Source organism: Urocitellus parryii, chromosome 2, assembly GCF_045843805.1.
Source record: "Urocitellus parryii isolate mUroPar1 chromosome 2, mUroPar1.hap1, whole genome shotgun sequence".
NCBI classification, from domain to species: Eukaryota; Metazoa; Chordata; class Mammalia; order Rodentia; family Sciuridae; genus Urocitellus; species Urocitellus parryii.
In genome coordinates this window covers 22,773,072-22,790,707 of record NC_135532.1, presented here as the reverse complement: position 1 = coordinate 22,790,707, position 17,636 = coordinate 22,773,072, and positions in this window count along the sequence as shown.

The window sequence follows — 17,636 nt, the reverse complement described above, 5'->3', positions numbered from 1 at the left end:
AACCATGAGCCAAAATAAACGTTTCCTCCTTTCAGTTGTTCTGTAAGGTTTTTTGGTGACAGAAATGAAAATAAAGTATGGTTTACATGATTTCACTGCATTACATTGGATATTGGTAAAAACTAGAAGTCACTATCCACTTCTTTTCATCATTGCCTTAGACTCTAGCCAGTTTGTTTTTAAATAGCTATGACATTGATGTTTTATATTTTCTTCAATCAAGAGAATGTTACAAGTTTCCTTCTGATAAAATATGCCATGTTCCCAATTTGCCTCAAGTTGAAAGAAAATATAATTCAATGAGGTTCTTTCCAGGATAGAAAAGCACATAGGAAAGTTGGCCTGTGCCATGAAGATGCATGAGAAGGAGGAAGAAAATGACAGAACAGAGGTTAGGAAGGTCATGGAGATCTCCTCCCTTACCCTACCCCCCACACCCCCTTCAGCCCACAGTATAACTTTGAAGATGGTTATTGTATATTTCAAATAAGTGCAAATAACATGATCTTTGAAATTGACCTTGAGTTTATAGATCTTTGAAATTGACCTTGAGTTTTCCAGTGCCAAATTTTTAATTCTGGCACATGTAATTTCATTATCTTGCAAAGAAACTTCCCAGTATGGCTGTCCTTGAACTTAGCTAGACACCTATATTTTTCTTATCTAGATATGTATTTAAATAAAATTATCAAGTTAATGTTTGTGATGGTTATAAATTTGATATTGTAAAATCATTTTGTGAGACCATGGGATAAACAAGGAACACTGTTCTCCAAGTGTGATCTGGAAGACATCATAAATCTTCAAGAGAATCCTTGGGTGTAATTATGGAGCCTGAGGTGAGCTGATGGTGTACCTGTGGCTGTGGGAGGCTGACAGACACTTGAGCCTAAATCACCACTCATCCCTGAACACCACCTGTGTTTTTCAAGAGATACTTGTTCTCTGGTGCTCTTGTGAGTTGATTTATAGATCTTGGAAATTGACCTTGAGTTTTCCAGTGCCAAATTTTTAATTCTGGCACATGTATTTTCATTATCTTGCAAAGAAACTTCCCAGTATGACTGTCCTTGAACGTAGCTAGACACCTACATTTTTCTTATCTAGATACACATTTAAATAAAATTATCAAATTAATATATGTGATGGTTATAAATAAATTTGATATTATAAAATCATTTTGTGAATATAAACATTCTTACATTCTGGTATTTGGCATTGTATTTACATTTACTCCTGTCACTTAAAAATTGCTTGTTAAACCATTTTAACTGTTTTCATTCATACTCATATGCATTCTAAGTTTTTTTTTCTGGTTATTTCTATAATCATAGAAAAATTTTTGTATATCTTTAGTATTTTATGTTTTAGTTACTAAACTCCTTTTATAGTTTTACTTTCAGTAATATTTTGTTCATTTCTGCATCTTTCATTTCAAAGTGTTATGTAAAAAACTAAGCTTGAACTTCAGTTGGTTTGTAGAATATTTCACACATGTACAAGGTAGTACAAAAATGTAATTATATTCCTCTGAAGTTAAATTTGTACTGAAATATATTGTTATACTTACAAAAATTAAGTATTTAAATTTTATGAGCACATCTTCTGATCAATCAGATTATTGACTGTCAAGAACATAGACTTTAGTGTGTTTTAAAAATAATATCAAAATATCAAAATGATTGGATCGATCCCAACTCATTTGATCTGTGAAAGAGCTTACCTATTTAACACACACAGTGTTTGCAGTGATGAGAAGACAAAAGAGGTGCTCAGTACTCATCCCAACACATATGCACAATGGTTAACATGGCTTATGTAATAGATAACAGGCTGCCAGGAAACACACCACTTGTCCATCTGTTCCTACACTTAATGTGGAGTTTTATCCAAAACCGTCAGACAGATAAATCTGAGCCACTCTAAGCAATTTTGTCTTAGAGTCTTATTGCTTCACTTTAGTAAATTTCATCCTTAAGGCAACATATTTCAATCAATCTATATTTTTAAAAATAATTTTCCCTTGGCAAGCTGTATGATTTCTAATTTAGCATCATCTTTGATTTATGATGATTTACTCTATGGCAATAAGAGTGACAATCAAACTTGGAGAAATATCTTATTTAAGAAATAATAACTCAGTGAAAGTATTTTGTTTCAGTCAGGTTCCGTCATTCAGTGTGGGACATCTCTTCACTGCCTCAACATTATCAATCAATCTCTCTCTCTCTTTCTCTCTCTCTCATTCACACAGACACAAACTCATGCCTAAAAATCTGTAGATCTCTGTCCCTTTACTTTGGGTATCATTTTGAGTTTCGGTGTTTTTGAAAACTAGGTTTTGATATTCACTACATTCACCTTTCCATAACTTATTTAATAGGAATCACTATAAATTCATTCATTACAATATTTAAAAATTATCTGAGGACTTAATCATTGCCAACTAGTGGGTGCTGGATATATTAATGATAAGAAAACAATCATTCAATTTTTTTAAGATTACATCCTATGCAAAAGAACAATAAGAAAAAGTTTCTACAGTATAGTTGTCTAATTACTTTTGTGAATATTTGTAACATGGGAAACAAGCTGGATTTGAAAATTTATCCAGACTTCATATAGAAGTGACATTTATTCTGACACTTTCAGAAAAATGAATCAAAAAGATTTGATTGTGTGTGTGTGTGTGTTTGTGTGTATGCGTGCATGCGCCTGTATTTGTTTTTGATTGCAGGAGGATAGGGTGCTTATTGAGAAGACGAGATGCATATGGAGTAGGTGAGTCTGAAGTTTCAGTCCTCAGTTGTCTGCATTTGGGAAGGAATTCAGCACAGGCCTGTGAGCTGTGCTTTGAAGATCAGTGCTTTTCTTGTACTCTATTTCTTCAGAACAACAGGGTTAAGTGTATGTAACTGCAGTTTCCTCTTCACGCTCACTCCCGGGGGAAACAAAGGAAAACACACGCAACAAATCAAGTCTTGAAATGTTCAAGGGAAACTTTTAAAAACAGGGATAAAATGGACAACAATGTAACAATGGAAGTCTTTCTATTCCCAAGTCAGCTCAGAAGCTGTGAATGTAGTAGGAAGGTATTCATCTTATAAACAAATACAAAATGTCTGAGGAATTCCTGGAAGACAAAAGCTGACATCATTTGATAGGTGAAAGCTTAAAACTGATATTCCCATATCAGACTCATTTGAATGAGAGTTTTAATTTCACCCTTGCTTCATTATTTCCATTTTCACTTTGAAGGTCTATTTTCTGTTTATTCATGATACAGACATTAATAATCATAGCCAAAGGTTGTAAGTAGAAATGAGAAACTGTACAACAGAGAAGCCTTCCTGAGCTAGAGTTAATTCAAATCTGCTGGTTAGTCAGAGAAAAGGGAAGAGTTTAGTGATGAATTGGCCACATATGGAGATTGACAGCTTCCCTGTGGTTCTTGAAACTCTTCAGCTTGTGGAAATCTCTCTTATTTCTCCAAATGAGTTACTGTGTACCCTGAATACTATTTAAAGTTTAGGATTCTCATCTAGCTGGGACTGCTTCAGATGTATGGAAACTGGTGTGGAGAGAGACCAGCTTCCTCTATTTCAACATTGAGTCTCCTCTATGTTGCTACCCATCGACACACACCTTTCACTGCTTTCTGACTTCTTTGAGTCCTGGTCACTTAAAGTAAAGAGAGGTAGTTGGTAAGGAAGATAGGACTTCAAGAGTACTGATGGAATCTAGGCTTCCGCAGGCGTTGGCAGATACTTAAAGCTTACCCTTTAAATTTGAGGAGTAAATTGTGAATTGTTTTGTGGTCCTCTGTGGGAATGTTCTACCAAACTTTCTATGATATGGGAGAGAGTGCCCTTGCTCTGGCTACTTCATACCACTTACAATTCTTTCAAGAGGCTGTAAATGAAGAGCTCTCTGACAGTTTCATACTTCATGGAAGATTCTGAAGAAAAAGAACTTATGGTGGTTCCAGACCTGATATTTTCCTCTTAGTGCACGTCTCATTGATGGGCAATACTTGGTCATCCTTTGACCTGAAATGATGCAGGTGTCCCGAATACCTGTGAGGCCCTGGTTTCCTTGCTCTCTCACCTACCTTATAGTCAACCTGTGGTTTTTCTAGATTTAGGTCCTGTGTATATGCATTCCCTGAGACGCGGGAGACACACATTAAGTCTGAGTGGAGTACTTAAAAGATTTTGTCACTGGAGGTGAGGAGAAATTAGATATTTCTCTACTCCCCAAGAAGATTAAGGAGATGCCACAGAATTCTAATATTTTCCAAAGAAAGTATTTCTTCCTTTATAATATCCCCAAATTTATTTGCACCTTGAAGTTTTATTATAACCCTGAGTCTTGAGACACTTTTATTCACAACTTTAATAATGTGATATCATCTAAGAACTTTAAATCAATATTCTCCACCTGAGTTCCAATGAAGAAATTCCAATTTGATTTTACTTTCATCCTTTTGTCAACTAAATAGTTTCCTGCAGTATCCATTATGATTTTTAAGCTCCAGGATATGGGGAAGAAAAAAAAAATTCTACATCAGAAACAAGGAAGATATAATTATGGGAAATGTAATGTGAACAAAAAAGTTTGGAATTAAAACAATTCTGGGAGTCAAAGATAAAGTGAAAGGAAGTACTGAGAAATGGGTGTCTAGACAGTTAAGCCCTGATTTGCTTCTGAGTTTCAAGGTCAGGTGGAGGAGTGTATTAGAGGGTTTGAATGGCAATCCAAAGGCAAGAGTGCTTCTCTTGCATCTCTGTTTGGAGCTCCTAGGGAAGTTCTGCCTTGTGTTCTACTCTGCTTGTGCAGAAGGCCCAGGACTGCTGGGTGGTATAACACTGATTCAGCAACAACATATTCTGATGAATCAAATGTGGTAGCCCTTCTCCACAGCGGATTTTGAGGGAGCTGGCATGTGCATTTGGTGGACTAGTACCAGGACAAAGTTATCAGGAGTGTAAAGAAATTTGCTTTACTGCAGCAGTGAATTCCTACATGTTTCTTTGTTCACTATGATATACTCAGCATCCAGTCACACCGTTTACGAATGACAAACAGGGTGTAAGAAGAAATAGAATTAACTAATCTTGGTAAATTGGATTTACTAAATTAATTCAATTTATGTTATGAAAATCCAATTTAAAGTCAGAAATTGAGGTGAAACTTTCTGATTATAAAATAATAATGGTTGCGCATGTTTTATTAATTCTAATTAAATTTCTCTAATTTATCTCTTTTATTTGAAAATAGTCTATAGGTAATAAAGTTTACCATTGAAAATTTGGCAAAATATTGAATTCCAATATGACTAAGAAATTTTAGTAAATGTTAGTAGTTATAATCACTATTTTACACTTGAAAATTATAGATTCTATATCTGTAATTTAACATATTTGAGGCAAACTTGTCAAGAAGTCACTATTGTTTTTTAAAAAAAACCCAGAATATCATTTTTATTTTGTAGCTGCCATTAAATTGTTCTGTTACAAAATTCAAATACATTTGAATAAATACAAAATTCAAATACATTTGGATAAAATTTGAAGACTTATGTAGAGTAGATATCTTGACATGTGTGACAGATTGTCAGAAAATACAACCAATGCTTCCCATCCTTGAACACCACAAAGAGATAGAATCTCCATCTCTGACCTTTGAATCTGAGCTACTTTCAGATATGCTCTAACTATTGGAACTCATGGGAAATACTCCAAAACTTAGTTACAGGTTTAGTTTTTAAGAAGTACTACAATTTCTACTTTGGTTCCACAGAACTTAGTTGCCATATAAGCAAATCAACTCCCCTGCTGCAGACCCAGTACTTACCAGCTGAGTAAACCATCTTGATGTTCCAGAAACAGGACAGCTTTTGCTGAATTCAACTCCATAATGTTCCCAGCCAACACCACAAGTAGTAGAATTCCCCAGATCAGCACAGACAATCTACAAAACCATAAACAATAATAAAAAAAGTTTTTATAAAAATCAATCTTTTTGGAAGGTGTTTTATTATTTGACAACACATACAAACAGAAATATACAAAAATTGGGGACATTTAATATTTTTCCATTGAAAGAATTGATTGAAAGCCATTAGTCTCTCATATATACACATCTAGACATTAACAACTAATATGGTCCAGACTATGTTTCCAATAATGCATTTTAGAGGTAAACAGCCTTGGGAAATAGAGATGCCTCACCACACTGGAATATATTCTCTTCAATTCCAGAGCAATAAAGATAAAAATAGATCATTCCCTAATGCAGACATAAATGATATGCCAGGGTAATAAAAAATGTTATTTTACTGAATGGGAGGATGAGCAGGTTATCTGTGAGAATTTATAGATGATCTTTATTTATTTATTTTTGAGTATTAATCTGTTGATCTGTGAATAGAAGGATTATGGGGAAAATGCAAAGACATTGTCTTCACAGAGCTCAGTTATACAAAGTTTGGGTGGGGAGATCACAGTTGGTTGTGACTTGTTAGCTTGATTGTTGGTATGTCAGGAAGTGTGGGTCAGAGGGGGAAAGCCCATTTTTAAACAGGATACAGAACCCCTCTGAAGCTCGAATAAGGAAGAAATGCTCAGCAGGGAAGTACTGCCCCGACAATCATGTGGTTTCCACAAAGTAATATCCACAGCACTGAAAGCTAGAAGCTACAAAAGGAGAGAAAAACAGATTAAATGAATAAGAAGAGACTGGCTTGTGCTTGTCTCAAGACACTCCAGAAACCAGCAGAGACTTGGAGGACACTTCAACAGCCTGGAGCATGAATAAGGGAAACCAGGTGATTTATCTTAATCTACAAATAAATTACATTTAGGATTATTTAAATAGCACTGTGTGTCTTGAAATTTCAAAACTTTTTAATCACAAAGCTTACATTGCTGATGGGTGTGTTACTAAAGAGTTCTTAAGAAAGGCATTTATTTCAACATCTAATTATTTCACATTTGTACAACCAATTTTAATTCCCTCTCTGAAAAGGCATTCAAATTTGGGGAGTATACACATAAAATTGAGTACTATTTTAAAATGAAAAAAGATTTAGAAATATATATAGAAGTGGAGTCTCAACATGATAAATTTCACTTAATATGAAAATTGATTTATGTGGAACTATTCTTAAAATGTTTAATTATGGTTAAGTAGTATTTATTGATAGATAAATCATACCATTTAAAATAATTGATGAGGGGCTGGGGTTGTAGCTCAGTGGTAGAGTGCTTACCTAGAGTGTATGAGGCACTGGGCTTGATCTTCAGCACTTACATAAAAATAAATAAGCAAATAAAATAAAGTTATTAATAAAATAATTAATGAGATGTAATTTTAAAGTACTATTCACCAAAGAGTTTCAGCAAGATTTTGTGACATTATACATAGGTTCTTTGAAGGTGTTACACAAACAGGAAATAGATTATTTTTATTATAAATATAGAAACTATTCCAAATTTGATGAGCATAACTGCTGAGGGCCATTACCAAGTAGGTATGACGCATCGTAATCCTTGCCAGTGTACCCCATGTTAAATGGACTTGCCTTGGAAATTTGCTGCGACCTTGCTTGTGTGCTTTAGTAAGATGACCCTGCTCAAGGTGATCAAGGGTGGATCCAGGTTTGAGGAAGTATCCTGCAGGTTTGAGGAAGTATCCCGGTCCTTGGGTTTAAGGCGTTTCCCGGTTTAAGAATATGGGTTTTAGGGAAGTTGAGGTTGAAGATTATTGCTGCTGGGATTAGGGTGTTCCTGCAGCTTGTTGAGTTCTCGTGAGATTAAAATGGGATTTGGAAAAAGCCTCGTGGAGTAGGATTTGGGATGGAACATATTGGAATTGCCCCTGAACGTGTGTGGAGGCTGGTGTGAGATCGGGAATAAAGAATTGCTGTTTGAACCTGCAAAGCTGTGTGGTGGCTCGTGATTCTGTGCCAAGCCGAGACATTGGCACTTGGCATTTGGCATTGCTTGTTCTGTGTCACCAAAAATTTTGGTGGCCGTTTGAATAAGCCTATCTACAAAGTCAGCGTAAGGTTCATTAGGTCTCTGTATTACCTTAGATAGCTGACCTTGTAAATCTCCATGTCCTTGTAAAGTCTTCCATGCCCTAACTGCGTCTGCAGCAATCTGTGCATATACAGCAGGATCATATTCAATTTGTTGCCGCTGACCCTCATAAGCTCCTTTTCCTAGCAGCATCTCTAGATTTCTTTGAGGGTAACCGGCTGCTGCATTTCGTCTAGCTGTCTCCCTGCAAAATTCCTCATTGGCAACCTTCCATAACAAATATTGTCCTCCATTTAGCACAGATTTACACATGCTAGCCCAATCTGCTGGCGTCATGTCCAAGTTAGTAATGGACTCCACCATGCTTACCGTGAAGGGTGCTTGAGGACCATAGGTTGTTACAGCCTCCTTTAACTGCTTCACTGTTTTAAATTCTAAAGCACGGTGAATTCGCTGCCCTCCTACCTGTTCAAATACAGGGCATGCTAATCTTTGAGGTCCTGTCTCAGGATCCCATCTATCAACTACGACGGGGTTTGAGGGCCACTCAGCTGTCTCCATCGGCGGGGCTGTTGGTTGAATTACGCCCTCTGGTAATAAAACGGAGTTAGTAACAGCCTTTTGTTGTGGCCTTTTTCCTAATAACCCCTTTTCCTTTAAATTTTCTTCCTCCCTCTGACTAGCTTGAGAGACCTTCTCTTTTCCTTGATCTAAAATGTCTTTCTCCATGGTCTGAATCTCTAACAATTTACTTAACAACTTTTCGGTTTCTTTTTTACTAATTTCTAATCTTCTATAAAGATAACACAACCCAATAAGATAACACAAAACAAAACCGCAAGTGAATGAAACAAAAACTGAATAAAAATTCGCTGTATCAATTTTCTCTTTCTTGGGGCTAACAAATGCCAAGTGCCAATGTCTCGGCTTGGCACAGAATCACGAGCCACCACACAGCTTTGCAGGTTCAAACAGCAATTCTTTATTCCCAATCTCACACCAGCCTCCACACACGTTCAGGGGCAATTCCAATATGTCCGATCCCAAATCCTACTCCATGAGGCTTTTTCCAAATCCCATTTTAATCTCACGAGAACTCAACAAGCTGCAGGAACACCCTAATCCCAGCAGCAATAATCTTCAACCTCAACTTCCCTAAAACCCATATTCTTAAACCGGGAAACGCCTTAAACCCAAGGACCGGGATACTTCCTCAAACCTGGATCCACCCTTGATCACCTTGAGCACACAAGCAAGGTCGCAGCAAATTTCCAAGGCAAGTCCATTTAACATGGGGTACACTGGCAAGGATTACGATGCGTCATACCTACTTGGTAATGGCCCTCAGCACATAACTACATATGGTTTTGTAATTTATTAGTGAAGATTTCATATATTTTGTGTTTTTTGTCATAGATATCTTATTTGTAAGATGAGTTAAGTGTTATTTTAATGGGCTTAAGAAAATTAAATGAGGTGTAGTACCAATGCTAAGAGAATTAATTTTTCAATATTTCTGTTTAAATGAGTTCAGTAATTTGAAAAAAATCAGATATTTAGGGATTCTGCCTATAAAGTGTCATAATATTTCATGTGCTGCCACCTGCTGGAGAAAGTAATTATAGCCATGGCATACACAGGTAATATACTAGTCTTTGATAAGAGAATGCTGTGTAAGACTTCTAAATTAAACCTGACTTCTATAAATTAAGTGAATAAACCATCAAGAGATTCAATAATATTTAAAAGAAATGTTTCACATATTTTATTTGAAAATTATATTAATTCATCAATAGTTTTGGACTGTGAAAACTGTATAAATTTCTAACAACCCTTAATAAATTGCATTGTGGTTTCCCAAGAGTTAGCGCAGACTCACTTTTTGATATCACCAGATCAGCAAATGGGTTTATGTTATAGCTTGGATATAAGGTGTCCCCCAAAAGCTCCTGTGTTAAGGTAGGGGGGAAATGATTAGATTATGAGAATAGCAAAACTAGGTCAGTGGATTAATCCACTTGATAGAATAAAAATTTGAATGGACTGCTGGGTGGTAACTGTAGGCAGGTGGGGCATAGCTGGAGGAAATATGAGATGAATAAATCCAAAAATATATAGTCCCCAAGGGATGTGCCAGTGCTTCCTGGTGGCCATGAGTGAGCAGCTCTTCTCCAACACCCCCCTTCTACCATGATGTCTTCCTTTCATGGTTCAGAGTCATGGAATCAGGTGTCCATGGACTGAGACTTCTGAAACTATGAGTCAAAATAAACTTTTCCTCCTTTAAGTTTGCCTCATCAGGTATTTTAGAGAGACCAAAAGCTAATATAGTGTCATATGAGCATGTTTGATGGCACTAATTTGTCATGGTTCACTGACTGTAGGATATTGAAAATATTATTTTGAATTATATTCCTAGTTGAAAAATCTTGTTTACCTACAATACTTAAAAATTTATGTGTATAACACAAACAATCATCCATCTCTGTATCTACAGGTTCTGAATACACAGATTCAACCAAATGTGGATTGAAAATATTTTAAAAATCGTGTCTGTACTGAGCATGTATAGACTTCTTTAATTGTTATAATTCCATATACAATGCATCATCCCACTATTTACCTAGCATTTACACTTTTCGGGGTGTTATAAGTAATCCAGAGATAATTTAAAGTATTTTGGAAGCCATGTATAATTCTCTACAGCTACAATGCCATTTATTTAAGGTACCTGATAATGTGTGGATTTTGGTTCCATGAGGGTTTCGGAACCAATTCTCTGAGGATATCTAGATATGTATGAACCATACTAACTTAATAAAGGACTTTATCATAATAAAAATTTAGGATGTCAATGATTGATGGGTATGTATTGTTATTCTTAATTTTTAGTCATTATAATGATAATTTCATATATGTATAATGTAAATTATAAGGTATTTATATGTTTTGAAATTAAATATTCGAGATTGTACTTAAAAATTTATTCATTTAAAAATCATATAATAAGCTAGAACTGGTAATGATCTTGCTTATATGTGGATTCTATAAAAGCTAACCTTTTGGAAGTAAAGTGGATACTAGTGGGTAAAGGAGTGAGGTGGAGGAGATGTTGGTTTAAGGGCATAAAATTTAATTGAATTAGGAAGAACAGGTTTAAGGGATCTAGTATACAATGGTAACCTGTAGTTAATAAAATGTGTTAAAAACTGGTGAGAGAGTAGACTTTATGTTTATACCACAAAAAAGATTATGTAATAAATATCAAATTAGTTTGATTTAGTCACATCTGTATTTCAAGAAATGTGAGCACAATATATGTAATTTTGTCAATTTAGAAAAGTATAAGAGCAACCAAAAAACCCCAATAACACTGGCTGAAAGTTTAGCTCAGTGGTAGAATGCTTGCTTAGCTAGCATGTGAAAGGCCTTTAATTTAATCATTAGGTGGGTTTGCGAAACACACACACACACACACACACACACACATACACACACACATACACACAAACAAAAAACAAAACAAACCCCCGAAAACCAAACAACAACAACAACAACAACAAAAAAAAAAAAAAAAAAAAAGAAAGAAAAGAAAAGAAAAAAAAAGAAAAGAAAAAGAAATAACCCTTCTCCACTAGATGGCAACATGTAGAATCTTTTAAAAATATTAAATGCTACAGCAAACCAGTGAATGAGTGTAATGATTTAAGCAGTGACTAGGAAAAGATAATAACTAGTTTTCCTTTACTTAGTTAAAAAAGTAATTATTTTCATTCTAAGAGATTTGGCCAATAATATTTCATTAAACACATTAAATAAACCCAATAAAGATTGAATAGATGATTTATTAAGTAATGATATGCTTTCTGAATATTTACATTCTATTACAGTGAAACTACATATTAGAATGAGTAGAAATTCATTACTAAGAGAAATAGACTCCCTTCTTAAAATTATTAAAATATAACAAATTAAACATATGCAAAAAGCTTATCAAATCCATAAGAAATTATTTCAAAATGGAAATCTAAAATATGAGCAAATGGTCCCAAACTCTAATATCATGGATAAGCAATTGATAAAAGCGATTAATAAATAACTGGAACCAAAAAATAATACTTAAAATACTTTGCTGGGGTCATTGAAACTGTAAAGTCATTAATAACAATTTGTGAATTACTTGTCTAATAAAGTAGACTATAGATTATATTAGCAATTTGGAAAACAGAAAATGAATATAACTTGTCTCATCTCTTAAGAAATCTTATAATTTGACATGGCTTAGTCAAGGTTAAATGAAATAAATATGAAACATTAGGTACCAATAATTTTCAAAAGAATTTTAGAATAAAGGAGGAGGGGCCATGGAAGACTTCATAATCTGTATGAACCCAAACAGCATGTAGAAAATCAATAATCAAGTGTGAGATAATCAAATCCCGAAAAAGATTTATAGCACTAGTAAATATGGATGATGGATGCTTAAGAAAATTTCATCTTATATGGATAATGAGAGGCTTAAATGACGTTAATGGTTGAAAGAGTCAAAATCATGGTCCATCACCAAAGCATTGAATTAAAGACAAAGTATCATATTTGTGCCTCTGATGCTCTTTACCAGCAGTTGCAAAGATTGTGATCATATATAAAGATGCTGATTGGGTGCCTCAGCTGCTTTCTCAACCTTCATTTTATTGGATGCATTTTTAATATCATCTATTTGATGCATTTTAAATATCAATTTTGTAGTAAAAATAAATGGTCAAACAGATTCAAGAAGTACTAGGCTTAAAACATCAAGTGTGTTTCTTTTTTGTAGAACTGAGAACATTTTGTAATCTGATTATTTGCATTCTATTTTTGTTCTTTACACGTGACAATAGAGTGTCTTTTGACATATCATACATTCGTGGAGTATAACTTATTCTAATTAGGATCCCATTCTTGTGGTACATGATGTGGAGTTTCATTAGTCATGTATTCATGTAGGAATATAGGACAGTCATGTCCCATTCATTCTACTGTCTTTCTATTCCTATCCCATCTCCCTTCCCTTCCTTTGACATCAAAATAGCATTACATGTATGACCTCTTTGAGGCCTTATCAGTTAGTGCATCTCAATGCAATCTACTTCACATTCAGAACACTACCTGCAAAGGATTGTGGTTTAGCTCATATTCTCATATTCTGTGGTTCAAAGGTCAGACAGAAAAAGACATTAAGTAACGCTCAGCTAGGATAAGCCCATTCATGTTAGGAAGACACATGTGATTTGGGCAAATGAGATAAACATGTTAATGAGAATTTAGGTTCAAAAATAGTTATAAGGCTGGTGTCTCAGGTTACTCTTGCATCTCAAACAATGACAGTAAACAAATATTATGTTAACACCTTCAGGAAAGAATTGCACACAAGAACAATTTGAGAATGGTCAGGAGACTGCAACTTCCTTACCGCTAGAAGCATACTTCAACGTTTTAAAAATAATATTTGGTATACTTCAAATGTGCTAACTCTGACATAAGAAGAAAAACTTTATTTTTATGTGCTGTTGGATAGTAAAGTTCATAACAAAAAGGAAATTATTTTCTTTCCTAAAATATTTTAGGTAAGAAGAAAAATGCTCCTGGGATGTTTAAACCATTGCAAGATTTGAAAATCTGCATATATTCATAAATTATTTCAAAAGTATTATTGTTGAGTTAAAATCAAAGTGACTTCAGGACAAACTAGTACATATTTTCCTTTTTTAAAAAATCATTATATGTATAATCATATGTATTTCATTTAATATGTCTAAGCCTTCTTTAAAAGGTGCCTATGGTGATAACCTCAAGAAGCCTATTCTGCACTTACTATGTGACAGACACTGTAAAATTTTATATACTTATTTTAATTTCTTCCCCCAGATAACTAGAGGTTATATGGAATTTTTGTAATGAATTTTACATGAGGAAGCAAAAGCTTAGAAAATTATTTCTCAAAAGTCCTATAAGTAAAAATTACAAGAGTCTAGAAGTAAATCTAGGTTAATCTCAAATTTACACAGTTTCCATGTTAGACTGCCATTCATGTTTACTTGGGAACTGTATAGTTCACAGGAGAGTCCCAGAATATGATAATGGTGTAAATGAGGGACCTCTGAGTAAATTCTGAAGAACCTTATACTCTTTAACTAAAAGGGAGTATTGTGCAGAGAAACGAAAAAGTGTGTTAAAAACCAGGAGGAGCCCAGAATCATGATGTGGCCTATGAGACTTGTGTAACTTTGAAATTCTAGTCACTCTGCCTCAATAAGAGAAAGCGGTCATGTATTAGTCATCTATTGCCCACTTCTTGAATGTTTACAGGGGTTTAACTGATTTACTTTTAATCAGAATAAATGTAAGCCATAGTATAGAGCTTGGTATATGATAATCGTAGACAGAAACTATTATAAAATAAGTATTTTATGTTAGTGTAGAGATATGTACATGTTTTAAAAAAGAATTAGGTAAGACATCATCTGCTACTTATTCCCCCAAAGATTTTGAGTTTATCTATTTTTTGAACCAATGGCAAAAATATTCTTGTTAGTTGAAACAGCCTAATGAGAACTCTAAATTTTTAGTCATATGTTATTACTAAGAATAATGCCTAGCTCAGTGAGATAGCACTTTACAGTTCTAAGACTATATGTAGTTGACTATGTTTAGACATTAAGTTTGATATACATTACATCTTACATTATCAGATTTTTTTGTTCTTTGATATATATATTTACACATTAGAATATTTCACAGGATTATCATTGGTTAAAAATGCAAGATTTCAAAATAGTTTTTCTTTTATAATGACACCTAATTCAGTTTTACATTTTTCAAAAATGAATGTCAAATGGTGGTTCCATTCCCAACATTCCAAGAAATATCCATACTGCTTTCCATATTGGCTGCACCAATTTGCAGTCCCACCAGAAGTGTATGAGTGTACATTTTCCCCCACATCCTAGCCAACACTTATAGTTTGTATGCATAATAGCTGCCCTTCTGGCTGGAGTGAGATGAAATCTTAGAGTGGTTTTGATTTCCATTTCTCTAATTGATAGTTATGATGAACAATTTTTTCATGTATTTATTGATTGATTGTATATTATCTTCTGAGAAATGACTCTTCAGGTCTTTGGCCCATTTATTGATTGGGTTATTTTTTTTTTTTTTTTGGTGTTTAGCTTTTTGAGTTCTTTTTATACCCTAGAGATTAGGGCTCTACCTGATGTGTGAGGGGTAAAGATTTGCTCCCAAGATATAGGCTCTCTATTCACCTCACAGATTGTTTCTTTTGCTGAGAAGAAACTTTTTAGTTTGAGTCCATCCCATTTTTTGATTACTGATTTTAATTCTTGCACCACAGGAGTGTTATTAAGGAATTTATCCCTCTTGGTCTATACCCAAAGGACTTAAAAATAGCATACTACAGGGACACAGCCACATCAATGTTTATAGCAACACAATTCACAATATAGCTAAACGGTGGAACCAACCTAGATGCCCTTCAATAGATGAATGGATAAAAAATGTGGCATATATACACAATGGAATATTACTCAGCAATCAAAGAGAATAAAATCATGGTATTTGCAGGTAAATGGATGGACTTTGAGAAGATAATGCTAAGTGAAGTTAGCCAGTCCCAAAAAACCAAATGCCAAATTTTTTCTTTGTTATAAGGAGCCTGATTCATAGTGCGATAGGGAGAGGGAGCATGGGAAGAATAGATGAACTCTAGATAGGGCAGAGGGGTTGGAGGGGAAGGGAGGGGGCATGGGGTTATTAATGATGGTGGAATGTGATGATCATTATTATCCAAAGTACAGGTATAAAGACACAAATTAGTGTGAATATACTTTATGCAACCAGACATATGAAAAATTGTGCTGTATATGTGTAATAAGAATTGTAATGCATTCCTGTTATATATAAATAAATAATAAATAAAAAAGAATGTCCTAAGGTTATGAATAATTTCTGATTGATCCACTTGAAGTCCTACAAATTCTGATAGTAAACACATCTTAATCTTCAATGAGGTTCCTGTTAAGAAGTGCCAGGAACAGCTATTTCTGCTCTATTGCTGGCACCTTGTGCTATTCTACACCAAACTGGGGCTGCTGAATTTCTGATGATGATGATGATGATGATGATTTTGCTTGGTTATGTCCTGATATTTGTCATTGCTAGAGAACTTTCTTACTTTATCAGAGCCATGCTTTTTCATATGTTTGGGTAATAGAATTGTTCATTGGTGTAGGAATGGGTGAGATGGCCAAATCAGAGACCATATGTACAGCTTTTTTGTAAGAGCCAGAGGTTGATGAGTAAGCCATCATCAGTCTAAAGAGGTCCAACAAGGAAAAGACAGCAGAATGCTTACATAGTTACTAGGAGACATTAAGTATATCTGTTTGCATATTGAAATGTAAAGCATATTTTTTTCATCCTGCTCAGTCAGGGCACATTCAGTTGCAGAATATTTGTGGTCAAATATGATTATGCACTGTGCTTTCTCAGTTTTCCTTCTAATTATATAGTGCTTTCCCCTCAGTATGGAATTTCCTCAGGATTTGGTGTTTAGATAATTTGAAACAATAGGTGGGGGCATATATTTTTCCTCTCTTAACAAAATTTGGAAACCACCAAAATACATCTGAAATATTTTATTATAAGTTCTTTTTCCTAAAATAACTTAAGAACATTTCTTCCCGGATTCAATTATAAAATCTGAAAATGTTTGAGCATTAGAAAATCTGGTACTAATTTCTAGCTTACATGGAGCAGAAAAAAGCAATAGTTGCTTTCATGCATGTGCTCACAATTCATTGACTCTGTATTATGAGACTTGGTCTTAAGGAGATTAGTGAACTGGATTTCCATCATGTTAAATTCCATGCTATGATTTTGCTATTAAACCTAGTATATAGCAAATATATTCAAAAAAGAGGTGACACTCAGCTACATTTGTATTTTTCAGAAGAAATGCAATACACAAAGGTTCTGGTCTTTATGATCCCCTACCCAGCAGTATTAAAACTGTAATAGTAAATATTTTTTCAAAAGATTAATGTATAGAGAATTTTAATGTAAAAATTAAAAATTCACTACTATTAGGTTATTAGGACTTTGTTTAATACTGAACCAACCAGACTTATGAATTGCAAATGATTATCATTTATTTAAATGCAAAATATTTAAAATTTTTCTTAATATTAAAATAATAAATTAAATGGAGATTATTCATTAAATGTACCAGTATTTCCCACCTATGAATTGGTTAAACAATATTCTTAATTGAATTTTAAATCAAATGAATCTGATTATCTTAAGTGCTATACACATTTTAAAATGCTAATAAAATTGAACATATGTACAGTATTACTATAAATATAAAACTAAAAGCATATATAAAGCAAAGTGGTGAGTAAAATGAATTTAAATGTCTTTTTTTATATTTCTCATTATTTTTGCACTTGTCCTAGGCTACATTACTTTTCTATTTTTAGGGTTTTTGTAATTTTGTAAAAATTTTATACTTTCTAGCACTATTAAACATAA